Source organism: Rana temporaria, chromosome 11 (genome assembly GCF_905171775.1).
Source record: "Rana temporaria chromosome 11, aRanTem1.1, whole genome shotgun sequence".
NCBI classification, from domain to species: domain Eukaryota; kingdom Metazoa; phylum Chordata; class Amphibia; order Anura; family Ranidae; genus Rana; species Rana temporaria.
The window spans coordinates 128,079,298-128,100,665 of record NC_053499.1 but is presented as its reverse complement, the minus strand read 5'-3'; the positions used below and the strand labels follow the sequence as shown (position 1 = coordinate 128,100,665).

The window sequence follows — 21,368 nt, the reverse complement described above, 5'->3', positions numbered from 1 at the left end:
GGAGGGGGGAGGGGAGAGGAGCCAGGGCAGTAGGGGCAATCTGTGCTGCACAGGGTAATTAGGGTCTGCTGCAGGGGCTTCGTTCTAAGGTAAGTATTTCATAATGTGCTAGTATGTGATGCATACTAGCCATAGGTGTGCGCAGCCTATCGCATTAGGGTGTGCACCCCAAAGCTTAAACACACTACAAATCACTCACAGCGTTCATTTAGAAAGGGAAGGGGTCAGTGAATTACATATTCCTCCACTCATTCTAAAACATCTCCACAGCAACAGCCGGTGGAAGAGAGGAGGGAAGCCGGTAGCACTGCTGGTGGAGGGGGGGGCCAGGGCAGTAGGGGCAATCTGTGCTGCACAAGGAAATTAGGGTGTGCCTGGGCACACCTGGCACACCCTGTGTGCAGGCCTATAATACTAGCACATTATGCCATTGTCTGACAGATTTTTGTTTTTTGGTTTATTTTGGCCTTTCTACTGCTTTAAAACATAAGGAACAAAAATACAAGTATCTCAAAAGAGAAAAAAAAAAAACTCTAATCAAAGATGCATTTGGCGTGTATGCCTACTTTGTTTTTTTTCTTTTTGTCTGAATCTAAAGATGTAAGTGGTTACACTTATTGTAAGCGATGCTGCCGTCTGATCCATCAGGAAAATTAAATTTCCCCCAGCACATTCTTAAAGAAGGTTGCTATTATTGGGCTCCTAGTAACCGAGGTTCGGAGCAAATAACATTTGATTAGCAGAACAGAAGCTGAAAAGCATACGCGTCAGGGATAATGCTTTTTAATTTCAGTTAATCACTTTGCCGACAGAAAGAAAAATAGACCCCTGTTCAAGTGGAAGTCATATTAACAACTCCTCTTGTAAAATGTTGGCAAAGGATGCTGGGAAATCACCGACCCTTCGCTCTGCCTGTGCTGCATGTCTGGAGAAACGCGGCGGTGATTCTATTACAGCATTGAACAGGACCTTCAATACTGATTATTTCATTCGCTAAAATCTATTCTTTTTTTTTTATTTACCGTATTTATCGGCGTATAACGCACACTTTTTTCCCCTTAAAATCAGGGGAAAATCGTGGGTGCGCGTTATACGCCGATCCGCGCTGTCTCTGAGCGCTGCCGCCGACATATACCGAGCGTAGTACACTCGGCTAGGCTCAGCCACGCTCAGCTCCGCTCTCGGTCACGCCCTGTGCCGCCTCCTAGCCTTTTTGCGAGAGGAGCCGAGCATGGCCGAGCCTAGCCGAGTGTACCCGAGTGTACTGCGCTCGGTATATGTCGGCGGCGGCGCACAGAGACAGTGCGGGAGAAGAGGGGAGCAGCGCGGGAGAAGAGGGGAGGACACCACCAAGGCCGCAGACGGACGCCGGACCAGTCAAGGCCGTCGATGGACGCCAGGCAAGACACTAGGGGCATTCAAACTGTAAGTAATTCATTTTTTTTCCTGAAATTTCCCTTCTAGACTTGGGGTGCGCGCTATAAGCCGGTGCGCGCTATACCCAGATAAATATGGTATTTGTTTGGGGTATTTTAGTTTATTTTATTTATTGTTGGATTTGTGTTTTTTTTTTATAATCAAAGTTTTATTGAGTTTTCGAAAAGGTACAAAAGTAAAAAAAGGAGTACAAGACACTAGTTACAAAAAAAAAACACAAAAACAAAACAGGTATTACCGGTATATAACATAGCACTAAAACGCTTGAATATGTTGAAAAAAGTGCAAGGGGGAGGGGGCGCTATAGAACGAAAAGTGTACAGGGGTATGTGTGTTTTTTTTTGTGTGTGTATTTTATCTTTATTGGTATACTATTATGCCCTGTACGCACGATCGGTTCGTCTGATGAAAACAGACCGTTTTCATCGGACGAACCGATCGTGTGTGGGCCCCATCAGTTTTTTTTCCCATCGTTGAAAAAAAATAGAACCTGTTTTAAATTTTTCGTATGGTTAAAAAAACAATCGTCTGTGGGGAAATCCATCGGTCAAAAATCCACGCATTCTCAGAATCAAGTCGACGCATGCTCGGAAGCATTGAACTTCATTTTTCTCAGCACGTCGTTGTGTATTACGTCACCGCGTCGGACATTATTGGATTTTTAACCGATGGTGTGTAGGCAAGACTGATGAAAGTCAGCTTCGTCGGATATCCGATGAAAAAATCCATCGGTTCGTTTTCATCAGACGAACCGATTGTGTGTACAGGGTATTACACTTTTTACCTTTTTTTCCCTGTCATTCTGTAAAAACAAAAAAAATCCACCCGAAAGGGGAAGCTCTGCTTATCTGCCTCCTCCCACCCTCCGGTGGCACATTTGGCATCTTGTGGGAGGAGAGGGAGCGGGTACCTGGTTTTGACAGGTACCCACTCCCACTTTCTTTTGAGTTCTCTGCACCGAACTCAGCCGGATGTTCGGCCCTTGCTGCAGCCGGCGCATTGAGAAAGTGCAGCGAGATTCGCAGCCGTGTTCCCTTACCCAAGGAGGAACTTGACTGGCCTGGCCTCAACCCGATAAAAACCCCTTCGGGATGAATTAAAACGGAAACTGCGAGCCAGGCCTTCTCGTCCCCATCAGTGCCTGACCTCGCAATGCGCTTCTGGAAGAATGGTCAAACATTCGCATAGACACACTCCTAAACCTTGTGGACAGCCTTCCTAGAAGAGTTGAAGCTGCTATAGCTGTAAAGGGTGGGTCATCTCAATATTGAACCTTACAGACTAAGATCGGGATGTCATTAATGTTCATGTGATTGTAACGGCAGGCGTCTCAATACTTTTGGTAATATAGTGTATATCGTTACATTGGTCCACGCTGGATCAATGTAACTATGTATAAATTATTCATGAATGGAATTCTTCTTTAATTACAGCTTTCTTCTGGCTGACTATTTGATGAGCAAGGTCCTTCCTCGTCTACTCTGGCATCAGAGCTCAAATTATGACAATTGAGTGCCGTTCTCTTAAACCTACAAAAAAGTGTCCATGGCAGCCTGGGCTGAAATAAAAAAGACTGAATGATGTTGGGTGTCATTTAATTCAGAAGAGGAGAAGCCATCAGAAATGGAAGAAGGATGGGGAGGGGGGTGTATCTCATCCCTCCAATGAGCTCTCAGAGCTCTCCTCACTGAGTTCTGCAGAGTGTAACTTCAGCCCTCTGCCCCTTTTTTTCTCACCTCTCAGACAAGCTTTATAAATTGCAGCACTTTGCATAGATGTAGAAAAGAGAAGATTGCAGATAGACTGGTACAACTTATGTAGGAGGATTTGTTTCTTCTCTGTCACTTTACTGGGCATACGGAAAAAAAAAACATGTTATACTTACCTGCTCTGTGCAGTGGTTTTGCACAGAGCAGCCCCAAAACTTCTCCTTTTGGCTCCCCTGCTGTGCTCCTGGCTCCTCCACTTCAGCCAGTGTCCCCAATAGCAAGCCGCTTGCTCTGGGGGCACTGGTGCATGCTCGCTCCCAAGCCCCGCTCATAAGACACAAAGGGCCAGATTCACAAAAGGGATACGACGGCGTATATGCTGATACGCCGTCGTATCCCTGTTTCTATCTATGCGACTGATTCATAGAATCAGTTACGCATAGATAGGCAGAAGATCCAACAGGTGTAATAGTTTTACACTGTCGGATCTTAGGATGCAATACCGTGGCCGCCGCTGGGGGGAGTTTGCGTCGTAAACCAGCGTCGGGTATGCAAATTAGCAGTTACGGCGATCCACGAAACTTTTTCCCGTCGTTACGTCGCCGCAAGTGTTAGTTTGCCGTCGCAAAGATAGGGCACCTTTTACAAAGTGTAAAATTAGTACACCATGTAAAAGTATACCCGTCTTTCCCGCGTCGCTTTTGAATTTTTAAAAAAAAAAAAAATTTCCCTGGCGCAAGTCTTTTTTTCACGTCGCGATTCACAAAACGTTGGCGCGTCGTAATTTCGCGCAAAGCACGTCGGGAAATTTGCGTCGGGAGCATGCGCAGTACGTCCGGCACGGGAGCGTGCCTAATTTAAATGGTACCCGCCCCATTTGAATTGGCCCGCCTTGCGCCGGACGGATTTAGGATACACCGCCGCAAATTTCCAGGTAAGTGCTTTGTGGATCGGGCACTTAGCCAGAAAATTTGCGGCAGTGTAACCTAAATCGGTTACGTTACGCTGCGCCGCCTGGCTGTGAATCTGGCCCACAGAGCCGTGGCTCGGCCCTACCGCCGTTCTCTCATCATTGGCTCACTGGCTGTGATTGACAGTACCGGGAGCCAATGGCTCCTGCTGCTGTCTCAGCCAATGAGGAATCTGAGACCTGGGAGAAGCTCGGCTCTTGTGTACATCGCTGGATCAAGAGGGATCTCAGGTGAGTAATAGGTGGGCTGGGGGGGGCCTCTGAACACACAGGATTTTTTCCCTTCATGCATAGAATGCATGAAGGGAAAAAAATCATGAGCCTTTAAAACCACTTTAAGCTTAGTTAGGCTCTGACTTGCCTTCCACTTTAGTTTATACCTTTAAAATGATTTGAATGGAATTGTGGTGGTGTTCCCTGGATAGCATCAGCGGTTTACAGAATAATCGTTTTTTGTGGTTTGCGGTAACATATATATATATTTTTTTTTTCATTATTCTGATATGTTAAACCTCAATCGCGTTTTGCTGAGAGAGATTACAAATAGATTGATTTTGATAGTTCTGTACACATTAGCCAGTAGAACGCGGCTGTATGGCCATTCTCACTGTACCATCTTAGGCTGCCTGATAAAAGCACTGTTGACTGGCAGGCAATGATTGGATCTCTAAAAATCCATTTAAAGCTCATTTGCAAAGTACTAATGTCTCCTCGGTTTCTAACAAGTCCTCCTGTGATTCTGCATTCTATTTGATTTTATAGGCCTACGCTTATGAAGATATCTCATGGTTGGGTTATGTTGAGTGATGAACAATTTTAAAGCACTGCCTTCGTTGTGCCAATTCAGGCGGATGTAGTAATAGTGGTACGTTTAACCACTTAAGACCCGGACCAATATGCAGGTAAAGGACCAGGCCCCTTTTTGTGATTCGGCACTGCGTCGCTTTAACTGACAATTGCGCGGTCGTGCAACGTGGCTCCCAAATAAAATTGGCGTCCTTTTTTCCCCCACAAATAGAGATTTCTTTTGGTGGTATTTGATCACCTCTGCGGTTTTTATTTTTTGCGCTATAAACAAAAATAGAGCGTCAATTTTGAAAAAAATTCAATATTTTTTACTTTTTGCTATAATAAATATCCCCAAAAAAGATATATAAAAACTTTTTTTTTTCCTCAGTTTAGGCCGATACGTATTCTTCTACCTATTTTTGGTAAAATCGCAATAAGCGTTTATCGATTGGTTTGCGCAAAATTTATAGCGTTTACAAAATAGGGGATAGTTTTATGGCATTTTTATTAACAATTTTTTTTTTTTTACTACTAATGGCGGCGATCAGCGTTTTTTTTCGTGACTGCGACATTATAGCGGACACATCGGACAATTTTGACACATTTTTGGGACCATTGTCATTTTCACAGCAAAAAGTGCTATAAAAATGCATTGATTACTGTGAAAATGACAATTGCAGTTTAGGAGTTAACCACTAGGGGGTGCTGTAGGGGTTAAGTGTGACCTCATATGTGTTTCTAACTGTAGGGGGGCGGGGCTGGACTTGTGACGTCACTGATCGTCTTTTCCTATATCAGGGAACAGACGATCAGTGATACTGCCACTGTGAAGAACGGGGAAGGTGTGTTTACACACACCTCTCCCCGTTCTTCAGCTCCTGTGACCGATCACGGGACTCCGGCAGCGATCAGGTCCGCGGGTCCCGCGGAGCTTTGGACCGGGTTGCGGGCGTGCGCCCGTGACCCACGGCTGGGCACTTAAAGATGACGTACAGGTACGTGATTGTGCCCAGCCGTGCCATTCTGCCAATGCATATCGGCGTTAGGCGGTCCTTAAGTGGTTAAATGGAGCGTTTTACCAGACCATTCCTACGTTTCTCAGCTACTATTCTGTTAAGTGTAAAAATACTCCCATTTCTGATAAAGAACAACCCTCCTGCCAGCTTCTATTAGACCGCAGCCATGATTACCACTCATTGTTCTGATCAGCCGTCATTCCAGTTTGTAGTGCAGTTATATAAATGGCTTTTCCCCACTCTACACATTAGATTCACAATAATAGGAAATGTTCCTTATTGGGCAACATATCTGTCATGGACCTTGGAATGCTGAAGGGTATCTCTTTGAAATCTTTTACACAGTGGGGGGTCTTCTGCTCTGTCTTAAGGCCAGACAGCTCCATTGTTCTGTGTCTGGCTATTGTGTACATTGATTGCCCCCTGGGGCTTCTGTCTCAATACACATAACAGTCCCTCCATTCAAGCTATCGGACCAATCCCGGCTGACTCATGTTCAAGCCCTCATTTGCATGGTTATGAGGACCTGAAGGAGAACTCCATGTACTTTACAATTGACCAATAGGAAAGCGATTGTTGGGGGCGGGATGTTCCAAATTCTGTTTAAAAGTGTGTTGTGTACTTCCAATAAAGGTCTTCCTGTTTGAACTTACATACACCCTGCCTGGTGTTTTGTTCTTATGGATCCCGAACGGCACATAGCTGTAGTTCGGATCCCGGAGCCTTGGATGACCGAACCATCAGACGTTGCGATCTGCAAGCTGACTCAATAGTAGCAGAGGAGTGTCGGGAGAGCGGAAGCGAGCAAGGGTCTCGTTACAATATCCATATACTGTTTTATACATCTTACATTCTAGATGTTTTATAAGAGAAGTATGGGGCAGTGGCGACCCGCCCATTAGGGGGACCCAGGCGCCACTTCCACTATCCACGCCACTCACATGGCGTGTGAATTACAGCCCCGCCCTAAAAAAATAACTATCGGCCGCCACTGGTATGGGGTCTGAAAAAAACAAAGCTACGTACATTGGTGGATGTAGCGTTGATCCGATGCTGCATCTGTCTCATGTCCATCTAAGACCCCTTTCACACTGAAGCGTTTTTGCGTTAAAAATAGGGCTATTGAAACACTCATAAAACGCTCTCCATGCATCTCAATGGACCCTTTCACACTGAGTCCTCCAAGAAGCATTTTTGGAGGAGCTTTTAGGCGCTGAAAAAAATGCTCCAAAAACGCCCCTCTCCATTGAAATGAATTGAAAGCGCTGTAAAAACGCCTTGCCCTTTCACACTGAGGCACTGCAAAAAGCGTTAGGGTCTTAGCGATGCTTTACCAGCACATTGGGATTGCAGATGAGGCTTCGCTTGAATAACGCTAAAATAACGCTTGAAAAACGCCCCAGTGTGAAAGGGGCCTAAGACCAAGTACTAAGCGATCAAAGACCGCTGATCGCTCTGTTCTTGGTATTCAGTGGGCAGAAAGCCAGTGGCTCATTTTTTACAACCCGAAAAACGGTCGCGTATACGCGGCATAACAAAAGATCAATTCCTTTCCTACTCCATTCAATAACTAAAAAGGAAAAAACATGTTCAAATGCAGCCATCTATAACAACCAATCAGAACTCACCTTTCATCAGTTCACACAATAAAAGACTGTTTCAGATTGATCGCCGGGCTTGTTATGTCTCTACACTTCTGCATTTGAGCTTTGGGGGAAAGCAGAGATTAATACATTGTATCTGTTCTAATGTAACTTGTTTCTATGTAGAGATCTGAACTCGCTTCTCTTCATCTCCAAAGTGTTAAATCATCAACCTTGCCTGCTCTGCACAGAAGCTGACTACATCAAACTTCCATGTGAAGCCGGCCTCCTCTCATCCTGCTGACAAGGGATGTGACAGGATTACTTCCAAGAGCACACGGTACAAACATGGCTGATCTCATAGCGAATCTACTGTGACCGACACATCTCTACATCCAGAGGCGGCTCTAGGCTTTTCAAGGCCTTAGGCAAAACTTGACATGGGTCCCCACTCTTGCCCATGATGGGGAAAAATAATTCAAGGACAAGAGCCTCTTCCCCACAACCCTGGCCGGTAGTTGTGGGGGTCAGGGCCGGCCTTTGGGGTGTGCAAGCTGTGCGGCCGCACAGGGCGCCATGGGCAACAGGGGTGCTGTACGGCCGTCCAGAGTCGTACTAAGGGGGGGGGGGGCGAGCCACCCCCAGGTACCACACACTGAGGGGGTGTCAGACCAGCACCCCCATCCGCGATTGTATTACACCCGCGGGGGCAGCATCTTGGGTTTAGGCAACGGCACACAGGCAGAGAGAGGCGAGCTAGCTACAGTGGCAAGGGGGATTGGGTTGCGTGCGGGGGGGGTAAAGGGTGACACCGCTGCACCTACCATCCCCTCCTCTTGCGGCCATGGGCTACCTGTCTGTGCGATCTTGGATGTCACACAGGCACAGCCGAGTGAAGCCGCCTCCCCTCCTCTCTGTTTATGTGTAAACAGGGGGAGGGGACCTGCTGTGCATCTGCCGCCACGCTGATCTGAGGTACTGAACGAGGGGGCTGCACTGAACGGGGGGGCTGCATTGAAGGGGTGGATACACTGAAGGGGGTCTGTGTAACATGCAGGGGGTCCAAAGGTGCACGGTGCTATGTAATGTAAAGGGGTCCAAAGGCACGGGGTGCTGTGTAATGTAAAGGGGTCCAGAGATGCAGGGTGCTGTGTAATGTAAAGTTAAATTAAAACAAATTATTTGTTACAAATATTTTTTTCCTATTTGTGTATGTTTTAGGTGACCAGGGGGCGAGGGGTGAAGATGGGGGGGTGCCACCACAGAATTAGCTCGCACAGGGCGCCTGAACACCTAAGGCCAGCCCTGGTGGGGGTCTGCGGGCAGGGGGCTTATCGGAATCTGGAAGCCCCCTTTAACAAGGTGGCCCCCAAATCCTGCTCTTTAATAACCAAGGGGCGGGGGTCACCCAGTGATGTCACCTGGTGAACCCGCCCCCTTGTAGCGTCATTGACTGAGGGCATGCTGGGTCATTGATGTCACAAGTGGTGGTGTCACCGATATTTACTGGTTGTTAGGGACACTGGCAGCTCCGCTCCTGAGTCAGGGCTCATAACGCTGCCTGAGCACATCAGCGTTAATGTCCCCTGCCTCTCAAAACTGGGGTAATGTATTGGGTAAGTTAGGCGGCCACGAGGCCCCTGTGAGTGTGAGGCCTTAAGCGACCGCCTAATTTGCCTAATTAAAGAGCCGCCTCTGTCTACATCGCCAACCTGTGTCACCTATTACACAAAACAGAGAAATCACATTCTAGAAAAGCCAAGTGACAAGTCTTGCTCTAAGGCCCGGCTCACACTAGTGTGATGCCAGACATTGCATGTGGTTCACACTGCATTGCTGTGAAGATCACATGCGATGTCTGTGCGATTCGATTCCAGCCATACAAACTGTATGGCTGAAAATGCATTGCATTCACACCAAAATGATCTGCAAACCAATTTTGGGGTGTCGTTAACTTTACAATGACACCCCCAGCGGTTAGCAGATCTCAATGTGAACCACTGTGCGATTAAGGTGCGATGTGGGAACCCGCACTGGATTCGCAGGGTTCTCACATCGCACCAAGCCATATACATTATTTAGATTAGTGTTTCTCAACCTTTTTTCAGCCAAGACACCCTTTAAAATTAGGCACAAACTTGAGGCACCCCATTCTAAAATGTAAAGATCTAAACCAGGGCTCGACAAATCCCGGGCGCCAGGTCGCCATGGCGATTAGAAATAGGGTCCTGGCGACTTGAATTGGAAGGGGGGCAAAAAAAAAAAAAAAAAAAAAAATTTTTTTTTTTTGTGAGCTGGGGCCATCTGGTGGTGAACCGTTGGTATTACAAGTTATTACCACCAGATGTGAGCTGGCGCCATCTGGTGGTGGCCGTTGGTATTACAAGTTAAGCATTACAAGTTAAACAGCAATTCTAATGTTGTTTTTCACTATTTTCACTGCCATCTTCTTCCCTCTAATTAGAACCCCCAAACATTATATATATTTTTTATCCTAACACCCTAGAGAATTAAATGGCGATCGTTGCAATACTTTCTGTCACTCCGTATTTGCGCAGCGGTCTTACAAGCGCACTTTTTTGTGAAATAATGACACTTTTTTAAATTAAAAAAATAAGACAACAGTAAAGTTATCCCCCTTTTTTTTTATATTATGAAAGATAATGTTACGCCGAGTAAATTCATACCCAACATGTCACGCTTCAAAATTGCGTCCGCTCGTGGAATGCCGACAAACTTTTACCCTTTAAAATCTTCATAGGCGACGTTTAAAAAAAATCTACAGGTTGCATGTTTTGAGTTACAGAGGAGGTCTAGGGCTAGAATTATTGCTCTCGCTCTAACGATCGCGGCGATACCTCACGTGTGGTTTGAACACCGTTTACATATGCGGGCGCTGCTCACGTATGTGTTCGCTTCTGCGCGCAAGCTCGTCGGGACGGGGCGCGTTTTCTGGCTCCTAACTTTTTTACCTGGCTCCTAGATTCCAAGCAAATTTGTCAACCCCTGATCTAAACTAATATTTACATGATTTATTTCTCCACCTTTGCACACTGGTACGGTACTAGTGTTCTAGAGTTTCTCTTCTCTCTCAGTTTCACTCTCTGCTAAAATGATCCCAGTGCTGTCAGAGAGGGGCAAGGGAGAGGCAAACAAGCAGGGCCGGCCCTACCATGGGACCCGATGGTACCATTGTACCAGGCCGCACTTTCAGGGGGGCAGCAAATTGCTGCCCGCCAGCCATCCCATTCCGCCAGCTCCGCTTTCCGCTCCACTGTGGGGCTAATTGCCGCCCGACCGCTCCTCCCGTTCCGCTCTTTGCTCCACTGTGGGACTAATTGCATGAATAGAGCCATAACAGGTCCTTTTTATACTCCTATACATGAAAACAACCATTACCTCTTTTTACTCCTATATACACACGTATAGAGCCATGATAGGTCCACTTTAGTTATCATGATATAAAATAATTGATGTGGGGGTATTTTGGTGGGCTTAATTTTTTTTGGGGTGGGGGGGGCAGCATTTCATTCTTGGTACGAGGCAGCACAATGTCTTGGGCCGGCACTGCAAACAAGATTATCTTATCTATCAATGACATCATTGGTTGTTAGTAGGGTTGTCCCGATACCACTTTTTTAGGACCGAGTACAAGTACCGATACTTTTTTTCAAGTAGTCGCCGATACCGAATACCGATACTTTTTTTAAATGTGTCCCCAAATGCAGCCATGTCCCCCCCATATGCAGCCATGTCCCCCACATATGCAGCCATGTCCCTCTAGCCATGTCCCTCACATATGCAGCCATGTCCCTCTAGCCATGTCCCTCACATATGCAGCCATGTCCCTCTAGCCATGTCCCTCACATATGCAGCCATGTCCCTCTAGCCATGTCCCTCACATATGCAGCAATGTCCCTCTAGCCATGTTCCTCACATATGCAGCAATGTCCCTCTAGCCATGTCCCTCACATATGCAGCCATGTCCCTCACATATGCAGCAATGTCCCTCTAGCCATGTCCCTCTAGCCATGTCCCTCACATATGCAGCAATGTCCCTCTAGCCATGTTCCTCACATATGCAGCAATGTCCCTCTAGCCATGTCCCTCACATATGCAGCCATGTCCCTCTAGCCATTTCCCTCACATATGCAGCCATGTCCCTCACATATGCAGCAATGTCCCTCTAGCCATGTCCCTCACATATGCAGCAATGTCCCTCACATATGCAGCAATGTCCCTCTAGCCATGTCCCTCGATGCGGCGGCGCGATGCGGCGGCAGCGGCGGGGGGGGGGGAAAGGGGGGGGGAAAGTATTCTATTTAGGTATCGGGGGTATTTGCGCGAGTACGAGTACTCCCGCAAATACTCGGTATCGGTCCCGATACCGATACTGGTATCGGTATCTGGACAACCCTAGTTGTTAGGATGCCAGTGGCAGGCCTGCACAGTGCCCACGGTTTTAATGCTGTACAATAAAATCCTTATTTGTGTAAAAAAAAAAAAAAAGGCAGGCTTCATCCACTAAGAGCCGATTCACACTGGGGCGGCACGACTTCGGGGGCGACTCGGCAAGGCGTCCTGAAGATGACTTCAGAAGCGACTTGCAAAATGACTTCTGTATAGAAGTCAATGCAAGTCGCCCCCGAAGTCATACAAGAACCTTTTTCTAAGTCGGAGCGACTTGCGTCGCTCCTATTAGAACGGTTCTATTGAATACAATGGGACGCGACTTGTCGCCTGACGAGTCGCCCCAGTGTGAACCGGCTCTCACTGGTTTGTTGACAATTTTTGGGCAACTTGTAGCAATTTTTTTTAGGCATTTTGCGAAGGCACCCCTGAAGAGCCCAAAAGGCACCGCTGAAGAGCCCAAAAGGCACCCTGGTTGAAAAAGGCTTATCTAGAATAATGTTCATTGCATGATCCCAGATAGCAAGCAATTGTGCTGAAAGTTTGAAAATGACTTGCTAGACTTGCCAGGCTTCACAAGTTTGTTGCACAATTGTAGCAAGTCCACATTGTATGACTCCAGATCAACTTTCTTTGCAAACATTCTGTAAAGCCTCGTACACACGATCGGACGGACTTTTTCCATCGGAAATTCCGACCATGTGTATGCCCCATTGGAATAATTCTATCGGAAATTCCCTGTACACACGATCGGACCTTTATCCGACCAAATTTACATCGGAATTCCATCGGAGGAAAAGAGAACATGTTCTCTATGTAAACTCCGATGGAATCCATCGGAATTTCCGATGGGGTAAACACACGGTCGGAATTTCCGATGGAAAAATTCAAACGGACGGTCGCAATTTCAGATAGAAATTCCGACAGTGTGTATGCCCCATCAGGCCCCGTACACACGTCCGAGGAACTCGACGTGCCAAACACATCGAGTTCCTCGTCGAGTTCAGTGTTGAAGCCGCCGAGGATCTCGGGGGGCCGACTTTCCTCATTGAACAACTAGGAAATAGAGAACATTTTCTCTATTTGGCCCGACGAGTTCCTCGTCGGCTTCCTCGCTGAAAAGTGTACACACGACCGAGTTTCTCGGCAGAATCCAGCTCCGATCGAGTTTCTGGCTGAATTCTGCTGAGAAACTCGGTCGTGTGTACGGGGCCTCAGAGTTTACATAGAGAACATGTTCTCTTTTCCTCAGATGGAATTCCGTCGGAATTTGGTCGGACAAAGGTCCGATCGTGTGTACAGGGCATAAGTCTGGTGCAAGTTCTGTTCAGTTATATTGTGCAATAGTCATCCCACCACAGGGGTCACTGTGGCTGAATTTTCATGCTGTAAAATTACAGAGCTCTTGCTGTAGACTCACCACTGCAACTTTGCTCTTGCTAGAGACTTGCCATGCAAATTTACTACAAATTGGGAAAAAGTGTCAACTAGAACTTGTGCTTCAAGTGCTTTGCAAAGTGTACAACTTGCCAGTGAAAATGTGAAGCAATTCAACACTGGCACAAGTTTGTGGCAAATTATCCTTGCTATCTGGGATGGGATCTGAAAAAGTCGTCTTTTAGTTGTAATCCACAAACACTCCAATAGCCTCACATCAACTCAAGACTGTCAATGCCCAGGGGACAATAAAGTATTCTTGACAATATTACATTGAGATACATGGCTGTTCATAAAAAAGCTACATTAGCATATTATTTGTCGGCACAAAAAGTATATTTCAGCTTTATGTAGAAGCTGTGAAGCTGATTTACATTTTACATACAGTATATGAGGTCTTAACATCTAAGTTCTCAACTTTTCCTACCAGCTAATACTACCGTGCAAGTCTGGACCTATTAGTTGTTGTATTGGTCTCCCTGTACTTGATGGATATACAGTGGAACTTCGGTTTAGGAGTAACTTGGTTTAAGAGCATTTTGATTTGCGAGCAACTTTTTTTTTTTTATTCTGACTCGGTTTGCGAGTGTTGACTCGTAAGACGAGCAGAATTCAAGCTAAATAGGCCTGCAGTACCTCATTTGGCCTGAGGTACGGGGGCGCAGAAGCTGAGCAGAGACGAAAATAGGCCTGCAGTACCTCATTTGGCTTGAGGTAGGGGGGGCGCAAGAGCCGATAAGAGCCGAACATTGGCCTGCAGTACCTCATTTCGCCTGAGGTACGGGGGTGCAGAAAACGAGGCGAAGTGTCCTTGGGCCTTTTCGGCCGTTTTCAGCGCTCGCTGGCGCCCCCCACATCTGGACGCATTTGGTATTGCATCCCATTGAAGTCAATGCGGAAAACAAATAATTTTCGTTTCCATCGACTTCAATGGAAAAACTTGCTTTAATATGCGAGTACTTTGGATTACGAGCATACTCCTGGAACGGATTATGCTCGTAATCCGAGGTTCAACTGTATCAACTTTTTTTTAATACATATAATACAGCAAAAGAAGTGAGAACCCCCCCCCCCCCCCCTTACAACTCAACAGTGAGTTAATAACTTTGTTAAAGTGACACTAAACTCAGGATTTAAAAAAAATCTATTCAAGAATGTATTCCTAAAGTGGAACTTTACCTATAACAACTTGATAAAAATAATGTTCTTAGCAAGGAACATACATTCCACATTCATAATTATGCTACCAAAATTAATGTGTGTTGTAAATTCCCATCAGGGATTGCTCCTGTTTCTTCTTGCTGGAGGCTGCCATTTTTCTGAAGCCCAGAGCCCCTGAACCAGTGGCGGCTGGTGCTCAAAATTTTTTTTGGGGGGGGGGGGCGCAAACGAAAAAATAAAAAAAAATTGCAGCTCACTGTGCCCATCAAATGCAGCCACTGTGCCAATTGTCACCACTGTGCCATGCCAACAAACGCAACCACTGTGCCATGCCATCAAATGCAGTCACTGTGCCATGCCATCAAACGCAGCCACTGTGCCATCAATTGTCACCACTGTGCCATGCCATCAAACATAGTCACTGTGCCATGCCATCAAACACAGCCACTGTGCCATCAATCGTCACCACTATGCCATGCCATCAATTGTCACCACTGTGCCATCAATTGTCGCCACTGTGCCCATCAATTGTTACCACTGTACCATCAATTGTTACCACTGTGCCATCAATTGTTACCACTGTGCCCATCAATTGTAGCCACTGTGCCCCGCAATTGTCGCCACTGTGCCCCGCAATTGTCGCCACTGTGCCCAGTAAAATGCTGCCACTGTGACCTGTATGTGCCATCAATTGTTACCACTGTGCCATCAATTGTTACCGCTGTGCCCATCAATAGTTAACACTGTGCCCATCAATTGTTACCACTGTGCCCATCAATTGTTACCATTGTGCCCAGCAATTGTCGCCACTGTGCCCAGTAAAATGCTGCCAATGTGACCTGTATGTGCCATCAATTGTTACCACTGTGCCGAGCAATTGTAGCCACTGTGCCCCACAATTGTCGCCACATGTGCCCAGTAAAATGCTGCCACTGTGACCTGTTAAAAATGCCCCCCGCCTGGCACTTACCTTCCTGGGGTCAGCCGTGCTTCTACCGTCCCTCGATGTCTTTTCCCGCCCTCGATGACGCTTCAGCCAATCAGGTTACCGGTAACCAGAACCGGTGAACCTGATTGGCTGAGACGCCTGTCAGTCTTACCCAAGGAACGCACCGCCGGTACGTCCCGAGGATAAGCATTCAGGAACCTGAGGGCTGTACTCGGAAAGCCTATCAGAGCCGCTGGCTCTGCATGAATCTATGTATTTCAGTGGCTGTGCGAGAGCCAGAGGGGGCGGCGCTCCAGCGCCCTCTATGGACGAACCGCCACTGCCCTGAACGGCAGTAAATTTATAGGCTGTCAGCTTCTACAAATTCGGCACAGTGCCTAAAAATAGAGAGCAACTGAGCATGTGCAGAGCAGAGTGAGAAAGTGTATTACTGGATTTTAATCAGTATAGGCTTTCTCCCTGGTGTGGAGTGTCGTGCTCGCCCCCTCCCTTGGACTACAAGAGAGTCGGAACGCTCTCTACGTTGCAGATAGAGAAAGGAGCTGTGTGTTAGTGGGCATCCTGACTCTCCAGTAGCCCAAGGGAGGGGGCGAGCATGACACTCCACACCAGGGAGAAAGCCTTGCATTACTGTGTGTAGTTACAGACAGAAGAACAGGAAGTGAGGATTTCTCAGAAGAAATAAGGACATTTAAATACTGCAGCTGCTGACTTTTAAAATAAGGACACTTACCTGTCCAGCGTGTCCGCGATGTCGGCACCTGAAGCCGATCTGTCCCTCGGCTCTCAGATGCTGCCACCGCCATCTTCGGTAAGGGAATCGGGAAGCAAAGCCTTGCAGCTTCGCTTCCTGGTTCCCTACTGCGCATGCGCAAGTCGCGCAGCGCAATCTAAATGGTCCCTGCTGTCTTCTGGGACCTGTGTGTTTCCCAGATAACAGCGGGGGGGGCGCCGGACATGGAGTAGATATCCGCAGATAATGCAGCTATCTATGCCCGGAAGTAGGTGCAAATACCTGTCTTAGACAGGTATCTGCTCCCCCTGAAAGGTGCCAAATGTGACCCCGGAGGGGGGAGGAATCCGGACAGCTTTAGTTCCATCTTTGTGTGTCCTCCGCTTTAAGAAGAAGTAATCGAGTTGCCGGAATTTCTTGCTATATTGGCAGGATCACCAGGTGAAAATAAAGGAACAAAAGCCTAAAACAAAGGAAACTGATGCAGCCACCACATCTCAGAATTGGGTTTCTGGGTTTAATACCGCTTTAAATCTGAACACCAGGAATTAGTTAAACTCTAACATTGCCTCCACCAAATGCAAATGCTTGCATAGCCTATAGGTGCTGAGGTAAGGTGTACATCTTACCCAAAGGGTGCCCAACCTTTTGAAGAGCAAGGGCCACTTAAGTGATTTGGTAACCGATCGCGGGCCACAATGAGAGGAGCGGGTGGATGGGAGCCCACTCGGCTCTATAGAGTTCACTCTACTCTCAGCACACCAAACTCGCAGGTAATAGAAGTCTATGGCTCAGCGCAGGTAACACACAGGCGCTCTTCTCTGCACCTGTGGATCAGTTTGAAAGCAGCCCAGTAACCACTGCAGAACAGATATGCTCATACATACACTGTGATAATAGTAATAAACTTACCTTTAATAACAGTATTCTATTCTATTCCATCCCAGAGCAAAAGGTCGTGGGCCACATCAGAGGGCTCCGCGGGCCACATGTGGCCCCCGGGCCACTTGTTGGTCACCCCTGACTTACCCCATTCCTTGCTCCAGGCTGTGGGCAGTCACTTGGTAGTTTTCTGGGGACGTTTTTTTTTTCGTGATGGGGTCTGCATTGGACCTATGGTTTCAGTTTTTTGCCATTATTCTTTGGTAAATATACTCACCTACTACAATATGGCGAAAAATTATTGTATATATTCTACTGTATAATATTTATATGTTTGCTTTTTGTTTTAACAAATATCATCTATATGTATCTTTTTCCAGAGTTCATGTTTTCAATCTTTTCCCCCTGAAGAGACCTCCATTATCAAAGGTCGAAACGCGTGGGGGTTGTTACATGAACTCATATGGTTGTATCCATTCATATGCCTATATTTTAAAATTGTATTATGGAACTCATGTCTTGATCCCACTAGAATGCCTTTTTTCACTATGTACTTTTTTTTAAATAAATTATTTCTTCAACGTTTGAATCTATTATTATTTTTTGCTGCAACTCAAAGCCCCTTGGGGTACCTTTTCCTTCTTCTAATGCCGCGTACACACGATCGGTTAAACCGATGAGAATGGTCTGATGGATCGTTTTCATCGGTCCAAACCGATCGTGTGTGGGTGCCATCGGTATTATAACCATTGGTTAAAAAAAAGCCAACTTGTTTTAAATTTAAAAAATCCACGCATGCTCAGAATCAAGCCGACGCATGCTTGGAAGCATTGAAATTCGTTTTTTTCAGCACGTCGTTGTGTTTTACGTCACCGCGTTCTGACAAGATCGGTTTTTTAACCGATGGTGTGTGGGCGCGATGGACCATCAGTCAGCTTCATCGGTTAACCGATGAAAACGGTCCATCGGTCCGTTCTCATCGGATGGACCGATCGTGTGTACGCGGCATAAGTTGTTATCGGGGGTGTGCAGCATCCATAGCCCACAGCCAGTATCGCCTTCCCTCTGCGGGCCACAACAGAGGGCTCCGCAGGCCACATGTTTCCCCCTTGAGCTACTGGTTGGGCACCCCTGGCTTACCCCATCCCTGTGGGCAGTCACTTGGTCTTATTACATATAACGCAAGGCTATTAAACCTGCATTTTACATGAGCAGGAGAGCTTGCGACAGGGGCCTGAAGCACCTTAGAGAGGTGACAGTTCTGGACCAGAGTGATGCCGCGTACACACGATCGGTCAAACCGATGAGAACGGTCTGATGGACCGTTTTCATTGGACCAAACCGATCGTGTGTAGGCCCCATCGGTTATTTATCCATAGGTTAAAAAAAAGCAATCTTGTTTTAAATTTAACCGATGGATACCTACCCGATAGAAAAAAAACGATTGTTTGTAGGCACGTCCATCGTTTAAAAAACTACTCATGCTCAGAATCAAGCCGACGCATGCTTGGAAGCATTGAAATTATTTTTTTTCAGCACGTCGTTGTGTTTTACGTCACCGCGTTCTGACAAGATCGTTTTTTTAACTGATGGTGTGTAGGCGCGACGGACCATCAGTCAGCTTCATCGGTTAACCGATGAAAACGGTCCATTGGTCTGTTCTCATCGGATGGACCGATCGTGTGTACGCGGCATAAGTTGTTATCGAGGGTGTGCAGCATCCATAGCCCACAGCTAGTATCGCCTTCCCTCTGCGGGCCACAACAGAGGGCTCCGCGGGCCACATGTTGCCCCCTGGGCCACTGAATGAATGAATGACTTGTATAGCGCTACTCATGCGAACTGAATCGCCTCTGGGCGCTTTTTCCAGCCAGTGTCTGCTTGGCTGGTGCACCCCTGGCTTACCCCATCCCTGTGGGCAGTCACTTGGTCTTATTACATATTACGCAAGGCTATTAAACCTGCATTTTACATGAGCAGGAGAGCTTGCGAAAGGGGTCTGAAGCACCTTAGAGAGGTGACAGTTCTGGACCAGATAGAGTGAGACCCCCGGAGTGAGGAATAAGGTAAGTGTTCCACCTTATCCCTGCACCCTGGGACTACATCAGCATTTATTGCAAAGTTGGAGGGGGCGGCCAGTGCAAGGTAGATTTGATCTTATTCCCAGAATTCAGCTTTAAAGACTTATTTGCTAAGACCTGGGTGAATATGCAAAGTGCAGTATCCCATAGCAACCTATTAGAATTCCTCTGTTTTAGCTGAGATCTGATCCCTGCAACAGTTTACTGAAATGTATTCATTCTTAGAGCTCCGCATGCTGCCTTATTAAAAAAAAATGAAAAAACAACCTGCTTCTGCTTCCTGTGGCTCTAGCATTTCCTACTAACTGCTGCTAAACTTCAGACGTTATCATATCACGATGCCGCATCTGGATTGTGCAAGTTACTCAATAGTTGTCGTTTTTTTGTACATTGAAGTTTACACAACTCGTCCTCTTATTAAACGATGCCCATGCAATAAGGCCTGCTCCATCAGGCTACAGCAACATGGAAGTCTCAATAGCCCTAGGATTAAAGCCCAAGAATGCTGAGACTTGTAGTTCCGCAGACTCCCTAGGATTAAAGCCCAAGAATGCTGAGACTTGTAGTTCCACAGACTGCAGCTTACCACAGTCTTCTAAAGTTTAAATGGTTAGCGTCTGCAGAAAAATATAATGAGCCATAGAAAGTCAGCCAAGGCGTCAGACGGAAGATATATTAGAAGTAGAAGTGGATTTGGTACAGGGACACTCCCATTACATAGAGTGCAAATCCTGTTTACTACATTTAGTTGATAATACAAAACACTACAAAATACCATTCATGTTTACAAAATAATACAAAAAAAATATATAACAAAATAACAAAATCAGGCAAAACCACAAGAGAACCCGGACCATAACGGTGTGTTAAATGTAAAATACACCTAATGAGCAAAGCACTAATTGGCTGCAATGTGTGAAATCCTGGTAATGAATGATTTTGCTTGGTTGATGGATTCTGATATGAAAAAAAAAAAGGGGGAGACTGAAAATAAAAATAAAGAATTTTGTGCAACAGAGTGCAAGCCTCTTGCTACGGTAATAAGGGAACGGTCGGCTTCCATGGGGTCCAGATGTCTAAAATTTAAAATGAAAAATAAAATAAAGTAAAAAATCCTGAAAGGACGTCGGGATTGTGTGGAATACAATGGATCTGCCTGGCCTCTGGGGATATTTTTTTTTTTTTCATTCCTAGAATTATGTTCCTAGGCAGATCCTGAGCACACCATCTGTTTCTCCCCCCCCAAATCGTATCTCTTACTAGATCAAAGCGCTGAATCCTCCCGGAGGAAGGCGAAGGAAGATGGTGACGGGGATGTGATGGGATGGAATCCGGTGTGACCCTTCGGACCTGGCTCCTAGGTCACCTGATCCTGTCTTTGGGGTCATCAGATCCGCATGGAAGGGAAAGGCTGGACAGGTGGGGGTGGCAGTCTGATGGAAGGAAACTGATGGGATTATCTGTCTGCTCTTCCAGATCTGATCCTGGGCAGGGGGGTGTGATCTGTGCCCAGAGTTCAGAGGGCATCCTCTACATGGCACAACCTGATGCTATGACACCAATCCCCCATGCTCATCTCCCACCACTGAATGCAGGGTGGGCACTACACAGAAAAACATTGGAAAACCAGGCTTACCTGCTGCTGATTCCAGTGTGAAGCAAAGACTTAAAGGGATTTCCTCCCCTGGATAAAGAAGACGGGCTGCTTCCCTGAGCCTCTGTCTTTTTTCCCCCTTTCTCTTGTGTGTGTCTCTTTTCTGCCTCCCTCTCCCACCCTCCTCTTCTTTCCTCCCTCCCTCCCTTCTCCTCCGATCTCTCCCACCCTCCCTCTCTCTATCCTCAGCACCTGCTGCTGAGAACAGCTCCCAACCAGCGCGCCCCCTCTGCGCGTTCACGGCCTCGGACACCGCGCACCCGCACTGGACCAATCACAGGAGAGGAGAGGTGGGCTTGGAGGCATTGTGGAACTCCATAGGGAGACGCCCCTGTTTACGCTTCAACCAATTGTAACTGGATAATGGTGGGCGTGTTATGTTGCTCCGCCCCCTGTAGGAGGGAGCACAGGCGGTGTATATTGGGAGGCAGGATTGAGGATTGTCGGGATTCGTCTGGGAAGAAGCAGAAGACGGAGAGATGTCAGGAAGCCGGGGGTCAGTCCTGGAAATGTCCCCGGAGGATGTCTGCACCAATCACTTGCCTGTCTGACCGGGG

The 21,368-nt window shown here is 46.8% G+C and overlaps 1 protein-coding gene across 1 annotated transcript in view; it reads right to left on the bottom strand.

The window, feature by feature from the left end:
* The window catches only part of SMPD3 (sphingomyelin phosphodiesterase 3), a 259,804-nt gene extending 238,874 nt beyond the window's left edge, over positions 1-20,930 (bottom strand). Inside the window, exon 1 of the mRNA XM_040329110.1 lies at positions 20,794-20,930. The gene's annotated coding sequence lies outside the window, so the exon portion shown is untranslated. The remainder of the gene's footprint in view (positions 1-20,793) is intronic.
* Between the last annotated feature and the right edge of the window lie 438 nt (positions 20,931-21,368).